The 8,691-nt window shown below is 41.5% G+C and overlaps 1 protein-coding gene across 4 annotated transcripts in view; it reads right to left on the bottom strand.

Annotated features, from left to right (window-relative positions):
- LOC310673614 (zinc finger protein 318-like) overlaps nt 1–8,691 on the bottom strand; it is a 42,801-nt gene that overhangs the window by 17,490 nt on the left and 16,620 nt on the right. For 2 of the 4 annotated variants that reach the window (XR_014509149.1, XR_014509150.1), the window contains exon 7: nt 55–101. The gene's annotated coding sequence lies outside the window, so the exon portion shown is untranslated. Of the gene's footprint in view, nt 1–54; nt 102–3,879; nt 7,193–8,691 lie in introns of those variants that run through there. The other 2 variants (XM_083432152.1, XM_083432153.1) reach the window with 2 other exon arrangements.

Below are 8,691 nucleotides of genomic sequence, written 5' to 3'. Positions count from 1 at the left end.
GGTTACAATTTCCATGTCTCTCCTTCATGCAGCAGTACATAAAGTGAACCATACCAAATTCTACTGCAGTCTGTTCCTGTTGTCATCAGGTGTGGAAATCTCTAAAGAGAAGGAAAAAACAGCCCTTATCCTCCAAATCTGCAATCTCTGTTAGTGTTCATGTATGAAACAAAGGGAAACCATTTCCCTAGGAAGGTGTCTTCTTGTGTTTTATTCTTAGCCAACCTAAATTTGGTACATAAGCATTTCAGAGCTCTGGTACTTTTTTCAGTATGGAAACAATGATGTCATTTGACAGAAACTCCTTGTTCCAACAAGTGAATGACGCGATAACAAGGTTTTCTGGGGGTTTTTTTATATAAAAAAGTTAGATCAGCATAGAAGCCACAAAGAGGAAAACAATCGAAAGAGGCTGGGTACTCTCTCCCCTCCTTTTTATGGGGTTCCTATTTCCCATTAACAATTGAAATTAAACTGTGATTTATGCAAATGATGTCTTTCTCCACTTTCCCAGATGAAAAGAGGCATGCTCTCTTCCACCAGCTGCAGAATGGCTGTATATACCACTAAAACACCTGCTAACTGCTTTGTTTGACCCTGACACACACCTCAGAAACCCCTGCCCTTTGAGTAAACTGATGGGTTCTGAACAATATCCTAAGGCAATAGTAGGCATATGTCAAACCCCAAACACAGCAAGCAGCACTGGCATGTGGTGGTGTTGGAATGCTGTACATGCAATATTATGCCATATTATTTGGCTGATTTTTGACACGTAATCAGCCACGCAAACATGATCTTGGTAACTCATTTGAAATCGAAATATGTCAGTGTCTTATCAAACTGTATCCCTGTCCTTTGGAACTTGTCAGAGGGATAGTATAACTGGCTAAGGGCACTATCTAACACAATAATGGAAGGAAAGGGCTTTTGGAAGTTTGTGCCCAATAATCAGTTGGCTTACTGCCCAGTCAGAAGTTCAGCAAAACGATTAAAATTCCTGCAGCAGACAAACTCTATCGGAGGTTGTTTTAATTAGTAAGCACAAATGCACTCGATACAGTTGCTTCAAGAAGGGTTCTCTCTCTGAGCCTTGAGAGGGTTTTCAGTCTTTGCTTCAAGTTCTCAGCAGGTTGAAAGTCCAAAGTTGCCAAAATCCTGCAACTTCAGTCTTCTGTTTCTTCTTTGCAAGTCTTTACAACTCTCCCCAACAATCCTTCACCATTCTCTGCCACCACCACGAAATTCTGTAATGACAACTTCTGGTATAGACCAGAACTGCATGCCAGTATGCACAGCGACAGAGATCAGACAATTACGAGTAATCTGGGGGGCAGGGGATCCTTTTCTACCAACTCATGGAGAATTAACTCATGACTTTAAAAGGTCCACCTGACCCACCATCATACAAAGGACAAAATACATGACTTGGCTAGCAACTTGAGGTGGTGACCTTCTGTAAGTGCAATAAATATGCAAAGTTTTCAGATATACGGACTCCATATGAGGATCTATTTGCTTGAATGAATGAACCTGGGATTGATCTGGATGACCAGGTGTGCCCCCCCCCCCATCAAAAAACTACACACAGAAAGCAGGGTTTTGTTTTATTATGGTTTATTACATCTTGTCTGATTGCATTCCCCATTTCCCTTAAAAATATAATATTTATACGACTACAAATAAAAGGGCAGGAAGCTGAGATCCAAAAGGCCCCCAGACCAAGCAGAAACCCTGCTACGAAGTTTAAGAGCTAAGCACAAGAAGCAAAAATGGGAAATGAGCTTTAGCACAGAGGTGTGGTCTCTCTCCGATTCCTTCACTCCATGATACCCTTTGCTTTATGACTGCCTACTTCTCTCTCTCTCTCCATTTCTTTCCATCCTATTTCCCAACTAAAATTGTGCTGCATGTGGCTGGGGTCCAACCCTTTGTACTACGTCTTCTGTACACCACTTAGAGGTGACGGCAGATTAAGTGGTATATAAATTGTCAAATTAAAATACAGTTTTGTATTGATGAATGACAGATTGGGGGTAGAAACCTGCAGAAAGCTTTCCACTGCTTTAGGGCAGGGGTTGGCAAGGTTTACCTCGCCTGGGCCGATTCACTCCAGCGGAGATCCCTCCACGCCCACGATTTCCAGTGTCTACAAAGGTGCAATTTCCAGCGTCGGTGCAGACGCGATTTTTGGCGCCATGGAAGCGTGTCCCCGCGCCACGCTGCTTTAGTGCAGCGCGCAGGGACTCACCAAGTGGGCGGCTCAGTTCAGGGGCGGCTCATGGGCCAGTTAAACAACCCCTGTGGGCCACTTGTGGCCCATGGGCCTTAGGTTGCCAACCCCACAAACATTCCATCAGCTTGTCTTTGGACATATGCCGAAGACCATTGTATTACAAAGAGTTACATGTGATGCTCTGCAAATTTTCCCTTTGAATGTCCTCAGAGGTGCACAGGCCTGGACCTAGCACTTGCAAGAAGTTACACTAGCACAGCTTTGTAGAGATCCGTAAGGGTTAATCACTGCTTGCTAGAATCAGCACTTATTCTAGAAAGCCTATCTGACCAACAGCGTGGGAGATATGGGACCATGTGTCCTTTGGAGACCTGGCAAGCTGGATCCCCACACATTAACTCAGTGCTGAATAGAGTAGCAGGTGAAGATCTTCACCATCACATCCCTTTATAGTCCACCATTTGTTCTGACTGTTCTGACCTTGCAGACAAGGTCATGGGAAGATGACATCAAGCACAGGTGACCAAGCATCACCGGCATTCCCAGATATTTTCCAACGTGCAAGCCCAGTTATGGGCAGTAGGAATCTCAGTGCAGACCTATAAGGATTCAAACCATTGTTTGCCCAAAAAGGGAAAGTGATTCTCCAACCATAGATGGAGCTGTAAGATGTCCGTTTCCTCTTGCTTTGTTCCTTATTTAACTCAGCCTGTAAATAAAGCCTGTTAAAGAGCGACTTTAGTGGTCATCATTGTCCATCTTTGGCAGAACACAGCACAAGCATTTCTGTTTGCCTGACAGAAAGAGCTGCCCCTCCCTTCCTGTGTGCTGTTCTGGGAGTTTTCCTAACTCTCCCCACCTCCAAGTCAATTGGGGGGGGGGCAAAGGGAAGGCAGGGGAACTTATTGCACCAGCAGGAACCTTGCACTGTCTCCTGCTAGCTACATAGTTGAATTAGAACTACATGGTTGAATGTCCTCCTCAAAGGGGTCCATTCTTCTGCCGTAGGACTATAGCTTTGTCAGTCTTCCTGGATCTCACAGTTCTTGCACGGATCGCTGCCCTCCAGAAAGACAGTTCAGCCTGCTTCAGAACTGAGCCAGACTTGGCTTGACCAGTTTGCTTCCATTCTGTTCCATGGCTCTCCTGTAGACCCTATGTTCACAGCAAAAATTATTCCCCCCAAATGTGAACTGAACAACTCAGCACCTTCCAAAACAAGTTAACACCATGGGTGGACAAACAACCATTGACCAAGTGCAGAAACCTACCCAAGATTTTGGAGCTGAATTGCTACTAGATTGGTACTCCATTCCAGCCTCATAAAGATTCAGAAAGTGTGTATCAGACTCAAAGTCTACAGTAATTTTGCAACATCCTTCCATTATCTTTTGCATCTTGCCTCTGCCTCTATTGATTAACTAAAAGTCAAACACCTCTGGGCATATCTCCTTCCAAAGCGCACTCATCTAGCAAGAATTGGATTCAGCATCATGTTAATGTGAAATCTCCTACCATATTTGATGCACCTCCTGAGTAAAACCATGCTTTTACTAAACACATATTCCAAGAGTCTCATGTATTAGGATTAAATTATGTTATCAATGCATGTTGGCAGATTTACTCAATGACTCACACAGGTCTTTTCCAAGACAGAAATGATGTTTATTGAGCACACCAAAACAAAATATATACATCCATTACAGAAATGAGGAATAGCTCAGCAAATTATGTGCCTGCCAACATATTCATTATCAAGGAGAGGATCAAGAAACCAATGTCCCCTCCTTTGAGACCTCTTAAATGCATGTAACACTTTAACTAAATATCCAATGACACATCAGAAAGTGGCAACATGCTGTGCTTTTTGTGTAACATCCAGCCTGACTGAGAACTCAAAAGGTTTGCTCCAAAGAGGACTGTAAAAGCAAGAGGGATTTCCCCCTTGCTGCGATACCTCTGGCTGCCTGCTTCTCTGGAGGTAGCTGAGCAATCCAGCTTTGCTCTTGCTCCACCACAGCCCAAGGAGGTGTGACTGAGTCAGGACCCAATTAGGGGGCAGCACACAAGAACTGGAGAAAGCTGAGGTTTCACAGCAAGTACAGGGTTGGTTGGGGGCATCAGTTAGAAGCACCTCTCTGCCATGCAAATGGCTGTGTCCTGATGACTTCTGATTGGCTAATGTTGCCAATCACAAGGAAACTCTGGGTGAGGGATGAATGTCCTCTCAGGCTATTTTCAATGGAAATTGCTAAAAGCTCATTCTCCAAGACAAGGAATTGCTTGAAAAAACTGTGAGCTGCAGATCAAGGTGGGACCTAGCAGCACAGTGATTGCTGACTGGATGCATGCATATACACCTTGCAGCTGACTGGCCAGTAGAGCTAGAGACTGAAAATCGACTCTAGTGAGACTGATCATCATGGTCGATGCTGGGGGCAGGGTAAAGACATAAGAAGTTCTGGGTTTATTTAAATTACTTGTTTCTTTTCTGTTTGAGCAACGTAAGAAAAGATATAAAGACCCACACCCTCACCAGAGCACAGTCTCATTTCAAAGTAATTCAGTATCATGTAAATATTTCCCGTCAAATAAAAGTGTCCTTCCATAAATCTTCATGAGCTGTAGGTGGTCTGTAGTCATGTTCTGTCATCAAAGCATACAAAAAAACCAAAACCATGTTGTATATTTCATTTAGCATTGTTCCTCAGGTCTTGACGTTGCTGTTGCCTTTTCTATTAAAATTAAGTCCCAAGCTTGCATAAACCACACTTCAAACAGGTCAGCATTTGAAGTTCTCCAGTGTCTAGCAATGGTAAGCTGTGCTGCCACGATAAGGCAGATAAGAAGATCCATTTGAGTAAGGTCCTGGGCATCCGCAGCAAAAATGGAGAGAGGAGCAATCTTGGGGTTCAACATAATCACCTTTAGAAGTGCCTTCATCCTAGATCGCCAGAAAATAGAAGCCCTTCTTTTGGTTGTTTGAGAATATGGGCACTGACCTCTCTTACTTATTTGAGTATGGACTCTCAAAAAAACATTAGAACCTGAACTCCTTCTTTGAATTGCTAGTAGCTCTCTTCTCTCAATCACATTTCTCCAATCCATTCCGTCTCCTATACCTTCAAACACCTAGGAACCCATGCACAACTGCTACCCCCCAAACTGAACATTTAGCCCTCCAGATGATGTTGAACTACAACTTTCATAATCTCTAATCATTGCCCATGGTGGCTGGGGCTGATGGCAAGGCTAACGTCATCTGGAAGGCTACAAGTTTCACATCCATGGGTTACATCTCAATTACCAGGCACACCATATGTTTCGGTCTTCTATCTGTTCTACATATACTTGCTAGAATCATTGGTAAACTCTGCAGTTTCCATTTACACACTCTAATTATTAAACTGTTTCACTCTGTAATTACAAAACCCTTTCCCAGTACTTTTATCTAAACGTATAATGGCATGGGAGAAATGAGAGAATGCTGCAGGAGCCCAAAGCACATTTGGCAAGGGGTCAAGCAATCATTGCCTAACACCACCATCTGGAGTCAGTTCCAACTCAAGAGGGCCTAACCAGAAGGCTGCCATGGTTGAAAGCCCCTGAAACATCAATGGTGTTTTGAGACAAGACATTGTGCAATGTTTTCCTCTGTTTCCTGTGGTTTTTTCATGGCATCCACACCATCTTGTCATCCTTTTGCAAACATCCCACGATGTTTCTTCCTTTCATCCATAACTTTATGTATGGACGCCTCTTTGCTCTTTTACCCTTTACAATTATTTGGCTATGGTTTTGATTTGGGTAAATGACAATTCCAGAAAGCTATCCTTTAATCACAGCTCTTCTCTTCTGCTCTCACCTGATCACACTATCCATGCAATTTTGTTTCTTTCCATTACTGCCAGGCATGTTACTACTTTTATAATGTTGCAGAGATCTCTTTACTAAAGACCTTTGCACAGTGTATATGGACAAATTTCTGCAGCTCTATTATTTATTTTTTGAAAAATTGCAATTTAAGGTTTCCAGCAATTCTGTTAGCACTTTATAATGAATGACCATAATAAATGTTCCAACTTTTAGTAAAAGGAGGTATTTGCCAGTTACATTGTGTGCATGTGTCATTGTACAGAAGACATAGGCTGTTTTTCAATCACACAAATTATTGTGATTAGAAATGAAGTACAGTCGGAAAAGGAGAACTGACTGTGGCCAATCAGAATGTCAAAGTTCTGAAATACCAGCATTCCAATTTTTAATATTTTTTATAAGCACATGCAGTTCTATGAAATACATGCATTCATGGTCAGGAAACACATGAGTGGAAAAGGAAAGTGATAGATATGATGGATGTGGTGCAAAGTGTGAATTGTTTTGTTCCAAACACATCTTGGCATGATCCACTCACTGGTATAGACTGGAAACAGAGTGATCAAATAAAATGAACACAAAAGTTTGACATGGTATGGATGGTAACTTTTAGTTCCACAGTCTCAAAAGGAAAAACAATGTCCTTGTTCACAAAAAGCCTTGCCTCTGGAAGCACATCAATATAATCAACAGGGTCACACTTCCTCATCTTTCAGCAAATCCAAGTTAAGAATTGGAGTATAAAACCAAATACTTTCAGTTCATAAAAGAAAAATCTCCATTCTACTGTATCAAATGCCTCTTTCTCCACTGCTTTTTCTATAAGTACTTTTTATTGGTTTTCATATACATATAACAAAATATAACTAGACAAATAAACATAATCATAACACCCCTCCCCGAAGTCTCTCCAGATATCTGGTAAGTATTCATGTCCCTATACTATTTGTCCCTCTTCATTTTTCTGCGGGATTCTCTGATGTTATTCTTCCAGGGTTGCAGGGCAGCATCTGTCCGCAATGAGGTCATCTTCTCCAACTGAAGTATCCAACTATCAAGAAGTATACATGGTCACAACATCTAGATTTGTAATGATGAAGCAGATAACATATTTTGTAGACCCCTTTCACTAATACACACAGGTCCCACTATTGGAACACTTGTTATCAAAAATTTCAGTTATGCCCAAACTGCTGATTAAGATATCTGAACAGCTGGAGCTTGCCCACTTCCTTACTTGTTCATGCTCTGCTTGTTGCCAGCAGCCATTTTGAGCAGAAACCATGGAGGGACGGAGAGAGATCAGACAAATCAGGGAGCAAGAGAGATTGAACAAATCAGCTTTTCTTTTGTTTGGTTTTGCTGATTGGCTGTGGCAGTTTCAGGCATAAACCAGGGAGGGATTGAGATTGGACAAATCACAAATTAAAAATGTTCCCATAGGAAGTAATGGAAATCACCAGCTTTGTCATGTGAATGCTGACCTAACAAATTATTTTCTTGTTCAGAGGAAGGCATTGCACTGGGAAAGCAGGACCTGCGTGTATATGAAATGCATGGCCATCAGATGGCATAAAAGGCATCTGTTTTTTACTTTCCTTTCAGTATAGGTTATTTTCTCAGCTATAGCTAATCTCCAAACATTTTTTTACTATAGATCTACTCTCCACTGCTTCCATTGACCTGGCAGGTAAGTAGAAGCAGAAGCTAAATGGATTTTTAAAAGCTTGTTCCTCAGCTGTTCCAGTTGCCTGCTCTCTTGTCTTCTGAGCTGCTCCTCTAGGCATGCTGAGCCTGGCAGCAGTACACCTGTTGCCAGAAGAAGCCAGTTTCCTTGGTGGACATTGACAGTATCCAATTGGCACGTTTCAAATAGTTACACATTGTATGCACAGGAAACCATGTGTTAAAGTCTTAATTATGTAGATAAAGTGGGAAACAGATGCCTATAAGAGTAACTCACTGTCAAGATATGGATTTTTCCGTGGCCATGTTGTTACAGATCAGCAGAAAAACCAGATTGTACACAAAATCCTCTATAAAATGAATCTTTTAAAAAACTCAAATCTATACATAATTTTTAGGATTGCAAAAATCACTATGCACAATAATTTGTTTTAGAAAATTTCAGTTGTTGGCTAAGCAAGTGTTAAAATAGATCATTTTACAATTGTATCTTTCTGATTATATAATGTAGCAATCTGAGTAATCTATACGTGTATTTCTAATTTACATTTAGAGTCCTAGAATGCACAATGGCAGAATCATTAACAGCTGAAATGATTATAAAAGGCTTTCTGTACCATACATGTTGATATAATACATATTTGCTGATTGCAAAATCCAGTCCTTTTTGTTGGTATATTTATGATGCTTGTTTATATTTTAAGCATTTTTACCCCGATACTTAGCCATAAAAAGCTTCTAGAATGTTTATTTTTACTAACAGCACAATAGGACTACAGCCCCAAACACGCTAATGAGAATGGTAAGGTAAAGGACCCCTGGATAGTTCAGTCCAGTCAAAGGTGACTATGGGGTTGCAGCGCTCATCTCACTTCAAGCCGAGGGAGTCGGCA

Source organism: Podarcis tiliguerta, assembly GCF_965153285.1.
Source record: "Podarcis tiliguerta genome assembly, chromosome: 3".
Lineage (NCBI taxonomy): Eukaryota > Metazoa > Chordata > Lepidosauria > Squamata > Lacertidae > Podarcis > Podarcis tiliguerta.
The sequence above is the reverse complement of the archived record's forward strand: the minus strand, read 5'-3'. Positions and strand labels throughout refer to the sequence as shown.